The following is a 9,462-nucleotide window of genomic DNA, read 5'->3' on the forward strand; positions in this document are numbered from 1 at the left end:
TTTTTTTTGACGATTAATTTTCTGATTTTTGTTTGTTTCGGAATTGGAGCAAACGAGACGAATTCTGTTAGAGTGATTCTTGCATCGATTAATTTGATATTTAATTTTTGATTATTTTATTTAGCTACTTATTAGTACGATACATAATAATATGCACAGGTTAGGTTACAAGTCGTGCTACAGTTTCGTTAATTTTCCTATATTTTTATCAAAATTCTGCTGAATATATTGCATGATTATAACATCATAATAATGAAACGTTAGTTTCTCCTTTGTACAAATATTTGGCCGTAATTTGGATATTTTAATGTAAACGAAAAGGAACGTGATATAAGAACGAGAGAATTCGACAAAATTGCAAATCTGATTTAACCTCGAATTGTATATCGCGCTGGAAACTTCTCATCCGGATTGAAAATTTCACCGAAATATTTGCTTTTCTTCCTTCGTATCAAACATGTTAATCTGTTTGGAAGTCGGATATACCGTGGCATGAATATTTCAAACACGGCGCAATGCTTTCAGAGGTAAACTCTAAGCCACGAGCATTTCTCCCCAAGCAGTAAAACGTTCAATCTGACGCTCTTCCATCTCAGACTGTTTGTTTCTTTTTATTGAAATCTTCAATCATACGAGCGAATCGCGACGCGAGGCTGACAAATTCGCGAAAATAGTTTGCGTCTCTGAAATATCTTATTGAAGATTTTTATTCGCGAAATATGTATAGGTCAAAGAAATTATTCATACTCTACAAGAATACAAATTACTTACAGTTCAATCATTCATCATAATTCGTTGGTGTTTTTTGACGGAGTAATGTAACTTAGCTTTTTTTATTTCTAATTTATTTAATTTTTTATTTTCGTTTCTTCTTTATCAAAATGTACAATGTACATATGTTCTTTATTCTCCTTATTCTCCTCATTCTCCATATTCTTATATTTAACCTTATTATTCCAAATGAAATCAACGATATTCTAAATGAAACTAAAGAAAAGAACGAGAAGACGACAAAGTCTCTGCAAGTCGAATTTTTTGCCGTTACTTATTTGTAAACTCCATAAGACGACAAGAGTTGTCGAGGAATAAAATTCCACAGTAAACTAAATAAATTTCTTCAAATGTCCATCCCTCTACAAATTATTCTATCCCTCTCAAATAACCCATGTACGCTACAGATATTAAAAATATTCAAAATATTTTAAAAATTTCGAACGCAGAAACCCTGCAACGAATAAAGGGTCCACAGACACGTTTCTCTTTCTTCCCCTTCTGATTCATTCCGGAGCACACCTCGTATGTAAATTCACGCGAGGAATTATTGCATTTATAGTTTTTCATCCTCATCTATTCGACATTAACAACGTTTCGTCCAATGGAGGCGAGAAAGCGAAGAAAAAAAAAGAAAAAAAAAAGGAAAAAGAAAAAAGGCTGGTCAGTGAGGTGATATCATGGTGCACCGCGTTTCCTGGTGGCACGGCTGTTGAAGTTTTGTTGAATCGCTTGTAACGGTAGTGTACGTGCGACGAGCCGGATGCAGGTTGCCGTAGCTTGCATACACGATGCGCAGAAACGGTAATCGGACATATCGTCTATGTGCTATAACAGCTACGTATCTACACGGTGTCTTTCACTTCTTTCAAACGTCAAGCTCCTCTTCCTTCGTGGCTCCCCTTCTCTCGAGGCGCGGCCATTGAACCGGCTTGGGAATTTTCGTCGAGATGAATTTTTATGTAAATGTTTTCTTTTTTTTCTTCTTTTGTTGTACTGTTTGTTGTACAACCAATTTTATTATTAATTTACGTAGATAGATGTAGTTATAGATCATTCGAAGGACTGAGAATCATGTGGTGTAAGTTTCGATCATTTTTATGATTTTAGTTACAATTATAATTTTGTAATTGCAAGTGTTGTAATTTCACGATTTTTATAACTCTAGTTTAATTGGAGAGTCTTTTCAAGTGTTGAAGTTGTTCTGTATGTTTGGTTTCGTGATCAACTATTGGAATAATTTCATTTATTCTAAAAAATCAGCTATTTATCTTTAACTGTCGATCTAGCCAGAGAGCAGTGTGTTCAATGATATTTCGAAATGAATTTTTAACCCTACAAAAAAGTTTTTAACCCTCTTGGGGTTAAATTTTGCAATTTGTCTAAACATTATTTAGACCTGTAAAACATTATTGTAGAAGTGAAGTGAAATATGAGATAAAAATGTCGGTGAAACAAATTCGCCGTTTTCTCGATAGAAACACATTTTGTAAGAATGCAAGACGTGCAGGCAAGAAAAGCAAAAATTTCATTATTAATTTACGAAATGTTGCTTGACAAGAAATATTCAAAAATATAAAAGTATTAACAGAAATTAGTGGCATATCGATTCTTGGGCGCTAAAAGGGTTGAAACAAGAGAGAAACAAAACAATTCGAAGCTTAAAACTCTATTCTCCATTTAACTCGCGATAAATTGCTTCTCGCTCGTACGCTCGACAAACCGTCACAGAATTGCATAGACAGTTCTAAAACAGGTTATTGAGGAAACGCTGTAGAAAAGTAGCAAAGAAGAACACGGCATAAAACCACGGGGAGAGATGCTGAAAGTATACATCGGTATCCGAAACGGAAGGACGGCGAACGATCACGAACGAACGGCAGGCGTCAACCGGAAGTGTACACCGGCCTGATAACAGGGTCGTATAAATAGTTACTATTTTCAAGCCACGTGGCTTTGCGCGGCGTGGTGACAATCGTTTGTTGCCGGCGCGCTCGAGGATGTCCGCCGAGGATGTCTGTCTACACTCGATCATGGATGGATCATGGATCCGTGGATCGCGCGTCGATCACTTTGCGTGCGTGCGCCTCCCCCAAGTGCCAAGTGCTGCTCCTCCGACAAATGTGTCACGTTGGTGGCTCTACAATCGGTATCAATTATCGTCGCGCGGTCGTGCTTGCTTGCTCGCTTGCTCGCTTGCTCGCTCGTTCGTCCAACTGAAACACGTCTGTTCCCCCGATGTATTTCGCCTGGCGCCGCGCCTCGAATTTCCGACGGTGAAAATTGGATTTCGAATATCGAACGAGTCGGTGGGTTTCGTCACAAGAGGGTTGTTGTCACAGCGGGCTTGTTGTTGGTTCGGCCAAGCTTTGTTTAACGGCTTAAGGACGCACCAATTCTCGGGATTAACTCGTTCTCGATTTTACGCCAACGAGTGCTCTTTGTCCCGGGCTGACTCGATCGACGAAAGCGATCGTGCTTAATTTCTTCAATTTTTTTTTGTTTTTTGTTTTGTTTTCAAAATATACCGTTTACGTAGTAACAACGATTCATACACGAATATTTGCAGCGAGTAATTTATCGCGTAGCTTAATACGAGGAAGGGTGCTTCGACGATTTTGAATTAGTATGCTTTCGAGTTCGTGTTTCTCTGTTTTTATTCCAAGTTTGGTCTACTTTTCTTCAACATTTTATCTTATAAATAAATAAATAAATAAATAAATTTTGATTCGTATAACGATAACAATTTATTTGTATGAACGTGTACAGCGAGTAATTTATTGTATACATAATGATTTTAGATTGGATAATTTTAGTGCACAAAATCAATAATTTTATTGCTGACTCGCGATTTCATAAAGTATTGCGTAAAATTGAAACAAAACGCGATAAAATTGTGCACAATTGTGATAAATGATAAAATATGTTGCAATGATACGCGTGCATGTTTGAAGAATATGGTGCAAAGGTATTGTGTGGGTAGCATGTGGAAAGTAGAGCACGATGTAGGGGATGATAAGTCGAAAATGTGAAATAAAATTTTTTCATTTAAATGAAATCGAGTTTGAGAATTTATCAAGTACGAGACGTATTTAAAGTCTGTTTCCTTCAAATAAAAACAATTTATTCTACATGTTTGACCCATTTTTGCACGCGGAATGACTTTTAACTCTTAATTGTATTCTTTTCTGATACGTCTAGAATTGACCAAATTCGAGTAGGTATACTTGGTAAATTTTCATACTAAATTCTCCCTTGAGTGGAAAAATTTTATTCTTTTATTCTTCGATTTATTTTTTCATCGTCGGAAATGACCTGTCCTATTTACATTCGCACGCGCTACAAAACACCACGTGTGTTGCAACGCGATAACAACTAAATATAATGAAAGAAAACGCAGCAAACGCAACTTGGCGTCGAACGCAATTCGAATCGTTCGTTTTGCTAGTCGGGCAAGATGGCAAGAGACCACCACCACCACCTCGACGCAACTCGTCGTGGAGGTGACAAACGAAGGCTCGTCTTTTCACGGTAACGCAAGACACGTTGCTTCATTTGTGGTTGCTCTATTTGCATCTGCGGTTCAGCGGTCGAAGCGGATAACGCTGGGTGTAATTGTCTCATTTGCGGTTGCAGGTCAAAGCGCAATCTGCCCTCGCGGAGACTCACGGTTTTTAGATTTTACGCGCGAAGGCACGTGCATGGTTCAAGGACGACTTTACGCTCGGACAGGCCTATTAAATAATATTATTCTTGGAACGAACGTTTGCGGTTTTATTTTATAATAAATATATGTATGTTTGTACAACACTGTCTGTTTCTGTTATTTTTTCGAGCGTAGGTTACTTGAATTCAATTTACTCGCGAAACAAGGACACGTTCGGGGATAAATATAGTTGAGTAAATTGTGTTTACACGTGAACCAGCTACGTGTTTTCAAAACGGTGATAGGGTCCATCTTCTTTTGTTTTAACATATTGAAACGTTCGCGTTTCCGCTCGGCCAGATTTCGCTTATTTAATTGAAATGCGAATAAAAAGTGTGTATCTCAAGGTTTAAATTGTAAATTGTTTGTACATTACATCACTCATTGAATATTAGACTAAATATTGAAAACTAGGTTTCACATTGCGTAATTTTGGAGTTAATTTGATTTCGTTTTGTTATTAGTTTCTATCAGAAGTAATGTAAAATACGAAATAAAATTTAATTAAATTTTTATAATATAATACACATAGAGTACAAATTGCAAAACAATTGTCTCTATGCAATTAAATTTACATTAACAGCTAAAAAATAAATAGTTTCTCGTTATAAATTATCATTGTAAATCATCGTCTAATTCTAACAATCTTAATTTAATCTGTCAAGAGTCAAGAAATAATTCGTCACTATGTTCTTTGCATTTCGCAAAATTACAGAATTTAAATAAAAAAAATAATGACGAAGAATGCATCGAGTTTTCATACTCGCGTCAAAACGAATCAGAATGGATAATAATGTCATGAAAGAAACAGAGACAAGATACGTAGATTTTCCGAGCAACAACAGCTCGGAAATAATAATTGTATTAACGCAACGTTGCTTCTTAATGACTCAATTGAAAGGCTTCGTCGATTAAACACCCTTAAAAAGAAAAGAAAGTGAACCAACCCTTTCGCTGGTAGTTACGTATCGAAAAGAAAAGAAAAGAAAAGAAAAGAAAAGAAAAGAAAAAAAAAAAAAAAACACGGGAGAGCCGTAATAACGCTGCACAGGCGTGACCCAGGGGGAAAATTACGTATTCCCGTAGGACGGGAGTTGCGTGCAAGCGAAAACGAATCACGGAATTTCCAGCAGTCCTGGCTGCTTTCTTGTCGGCTGACAATGAGTCAGAGGGAGCTACCGGGCCACGGTTGATTCGTCATCCGCGAAAAACGAAAACAGGCTTCACCGTGAGCGTGGCGTGGCGTGGCGTGGCGTGGCGTGGCGTGGCGTGGCGTGGCGTGGCGTGGCGTGGCGTGCACGCGAAATTAATTCCCCAGCCGTGCCAACCAGACGTCGAATTTACATTTATTTCTTGCACCACCGGAGGCCGGCCGGCCAGTCTGGCCCAGGCCGAATTTCCATATTTCCAGCCGCCGACGTCTCCATATCGATCCTATCGAACAACCTGGCTTGAACGTATTCGACGAGGCTAGACGACGAGAAAACGACTGGAGATGGGATTGAGCGTACCTCGCAAATTGCTTGGCAGTTTGCTTTTAGTTTTATTTCGTTAATTATTCCCGACGCGTGCAAACTGTATATTCTTCGCATATATTTTCGAGCCGCGGGAGGTCTGAAATCTTGCGCACTCGGTTCGCGAGTACATTGTGATGATTAGCGCAGCTATTTGTCATTTGTTTTTATACTTACGTGCGAAGAGTTACGTCGAATCGAGGCAACGAGTAAACGTGCGAACGTGTGTACAACGGCAATGTACAATTTTACATACAATTTACATACGACATTACATACAATGAAATGTATACGTTAAATTTACACGTGTGTTATTAATTAACACTTGAACGTATACGTTATGTATATATTTAAAGTGTGTTTATTGATTAATAATTAACATTTGAATTATACAAACTTGTTGTTGAACTTGCAAATATATATACAATGAGGCATGCATACACAGTTGAGCCTGTCTTTCCAATTCAAAGAAATTCAACGAAAAATGTTTGATTTCGAATCGGTCGGTTACTCGAAAAACTCGTGGAACGATCGTCGTAATTGACTTTGTCGGATTCGTCGTCAGTGCAAATTGGAGTTGATCCCATCTGTAGATCAACGACCAACGCCAGGCAGAGCTCGCCTTCGTAAAAACGAAGATCTCAGCCGCGAATTGTAATAATAAAGGGTGGAGGGAGGGGGATGAAGAGAGGAGAGGAGAGGAGAGGAGAAGAAGGCAAACAGTCTGTTATTCTTGCCGCTTCACTCGTCCTTTCTTCGAACCTGCTCCTTTCCTCTTTACTCGTAGTCTTTGTTCGTTGTTGTCGTCTCCTCTCTTCTTTGAGTCGAAAACTGAAAGTGGGGAGGATGGGCGATGATGATGGTTAAGATGGATATTAAGTGGAGCTTTGAGACGGACGGTGTCTCGACTGTGTTTCCTCGTTGTTAGTCTCTACAAAAGTTCTAAATGTTTGGCTCCCTCTTTGAAGTTGATCTCTCGATTGTTTTTTTTTTCTTCTTTTCCCTTTTTTCGTTTTAGATTACTTGCTGGTGAGATTGATGAACACGAAGGAGAGATCTTTATTGCTTGGGATTGTTCTCTCTGTGACGGAGAGTCTTTTCTTTTTCGTGTAATTTGAATTACAAGAATAAACTCTCTCGAATAAAGAGATATTAAAACAGTACCGTAATTGGCTGTTTTACGTTTCTATCATTTCTATTCTATCATTTCTTTTCTGTTGGCAAATGTTTTTCATTGTGTTACTTATTTAGTTTTCTGTGTTCTTATTTCCTTTTTAAATTTAATCTCGAATGACGCGGACGTAATTGCTCGATTTGCTCGATGTGTGCACTTTCTTATCGTTGGAATAATTATAATTACAACGTTATTATAACTGAGAGAATTGAAACTCTGTTGCGGATATATTATGTATTTTGTGCATCTTACTACATCAGTTGTTCAATTAATTAATTAATTAATACTGCATAGTGTTGCGTGTACTCCGTGCATTTTTGCACTTTCAAATTTCCCAACAACAACAAATGCACAGCAGATCAGCAGTTACGGAACGAGTCATTGAAAACTATTATCTGAATTAATTTCTCACTTACTGATTACACGAATTTGATTTACGTTTCAAATGAATTATCATTTGATTCGATTTCTATCTTATCGAGATGACATTGAGCGAACGGCGAACAACTCCAAATGTGCGTAATTTCTTTACGTGCTGTTTGAATACGTCGGTACAATTTGATAAAATCTTTTTCGCAAAATTTAGATTCAGATCCGACAAACGATCTAAATGGAGCAATGAATCGACGAGTACGTGGATTTACAAATATCTGTGGAAAAAGTTCTGTAAAAAGTTTGACGCACGATGAGTGTCAAAAGATAAAGGTACACGAGTACTCGTATGGAACAAACGAGTCTCTCCGAACGTTTAATTTTCTTTAAATTAACCGGTAATTCTTTGTTTCGTTCGTAACGAGTTGATTAATTGTTTGCGCAATCAGTAAGTAATAAACGTGCTCTTTTATTGACGTAGCCTGTAAAATACAAAAATACATAGAAACTTCTTTTTCGAAAAATATACTAATTATACCGAGTATTTTCGAATTACATGTAAACTAAATAAATTCTATATAAATGTGTAATGTAAAAATACGGGAGATTACAGCAAAATAACAAAGTAAAGAAGTTCGTTGGGATGGCAGCGAGCTCTCGAGGGATTATTGACGACGGATTGTTATATCACGTTATAGCAAAAGATTCGACTTCCAATCGAATGTATGTCTGTTGTACTCAACAACTTTTCCATTATACAGTTTGCTTCAATTTCTAAAGAGACAGTTATCGACCCCCTCCGGGCGATGAGAAAAGATCGAGTCGCGAAGATCGGAACGCACGGTCGAGTGACCCATTTCGAGCCATGGTACGTATAAATGGATTTTACGATCGGTGGCTGCGTTGAATCGAAAAAATCGAACGCGCGAAGGCTGGCTTGAAGCTTGAAGTGGTTCGACGAGAGGCTCGTTAGAATTTCACGAAAGAAATTGACTGACAGAGTCGCCAATGACTGTTCGAGGTCGCTCGGAATTTTTCAGTCCATATTTTTAACCCGTTAAACACGCCCTTTCAACTCTTTTACGCCCTGAATCCAAGTTGTACGTGTACGTACAATGTTTTTAAATTGGATTCTCGCGTTAAACAACAATTGTGAACGTTGCAAAACAATTGTGAACGTAGCAAGCGCCCCACTCGAGAAAATACTCGGACACTTGATACAGCAAAGTTTCATTCGTTTTGTTCAAGGTCGAGTTTGCAACTGGCAAATTGTTGCACACTTGTATTCGAAAGTGTTCGAATATTTGCAGGAATCTTTTTATGAATTTTTTATGACGTTTTTGTCACGTAAGATAATTGGAAGTTTCATTAACGGAAGAAACGAGGCACAACTGAGGCACGATTATTGTTATGTAATTTATTTATTTATTAACGTCGCAACGTTATTTTTTCATTCATAATTATATTTATCAACGATGAATTCGAGAATATGATTAACAACGTCTGTTTTGACACGCCGGTTATTGATTAATCGAAGGGGTTGAGAGGTTAAGGTTAAATATAAATATAGTCTAAACAATCTTCGTCAGTTTGTTTCGCCATTTTTCTCCCTAGTGAAATTTACGCTTCTTTTTGATCTTGATTCTCGATGTAAAATCTTGGACGTAAGTTTCTATTTACGTTCGGGAATCGGTCGCCTTGTATGTGCAATTGTTGTATGTGTACGTTGACGTCAACGTGGTCGTGCTTGGGACAAGATTCAAAAACGTGCTCCGATTTAAATTTCAGGGTCCTCGGCGAAAATGAAAGTACGTAAATCTCTCGTATAGAGCTTTGCGTACTTGCGCCCGGCTTTTTTATCGCATCACATTTCAGCAGTCGTAAACTGAAATCGTTTCAGAAATGTTGTCGGAACTCAGATTTGT

This window comes from Frieseomelitta varia, unplaced genomic scaffold (genome assembly GCF_011392965.1).
Source record: "Frieseomelitta varia isolate USP_RPSP 00005682 unplaced genomic scaffold, Fvar_1.2 scaffold_314, whole genome shotgun sequence".
Lineage (NCBI taxonomy): Eukaryota > Metazoa > Arthropoda > Insecta > Hymenoptera > Apidae > Frieseomelitta > Frieseomelitta varia.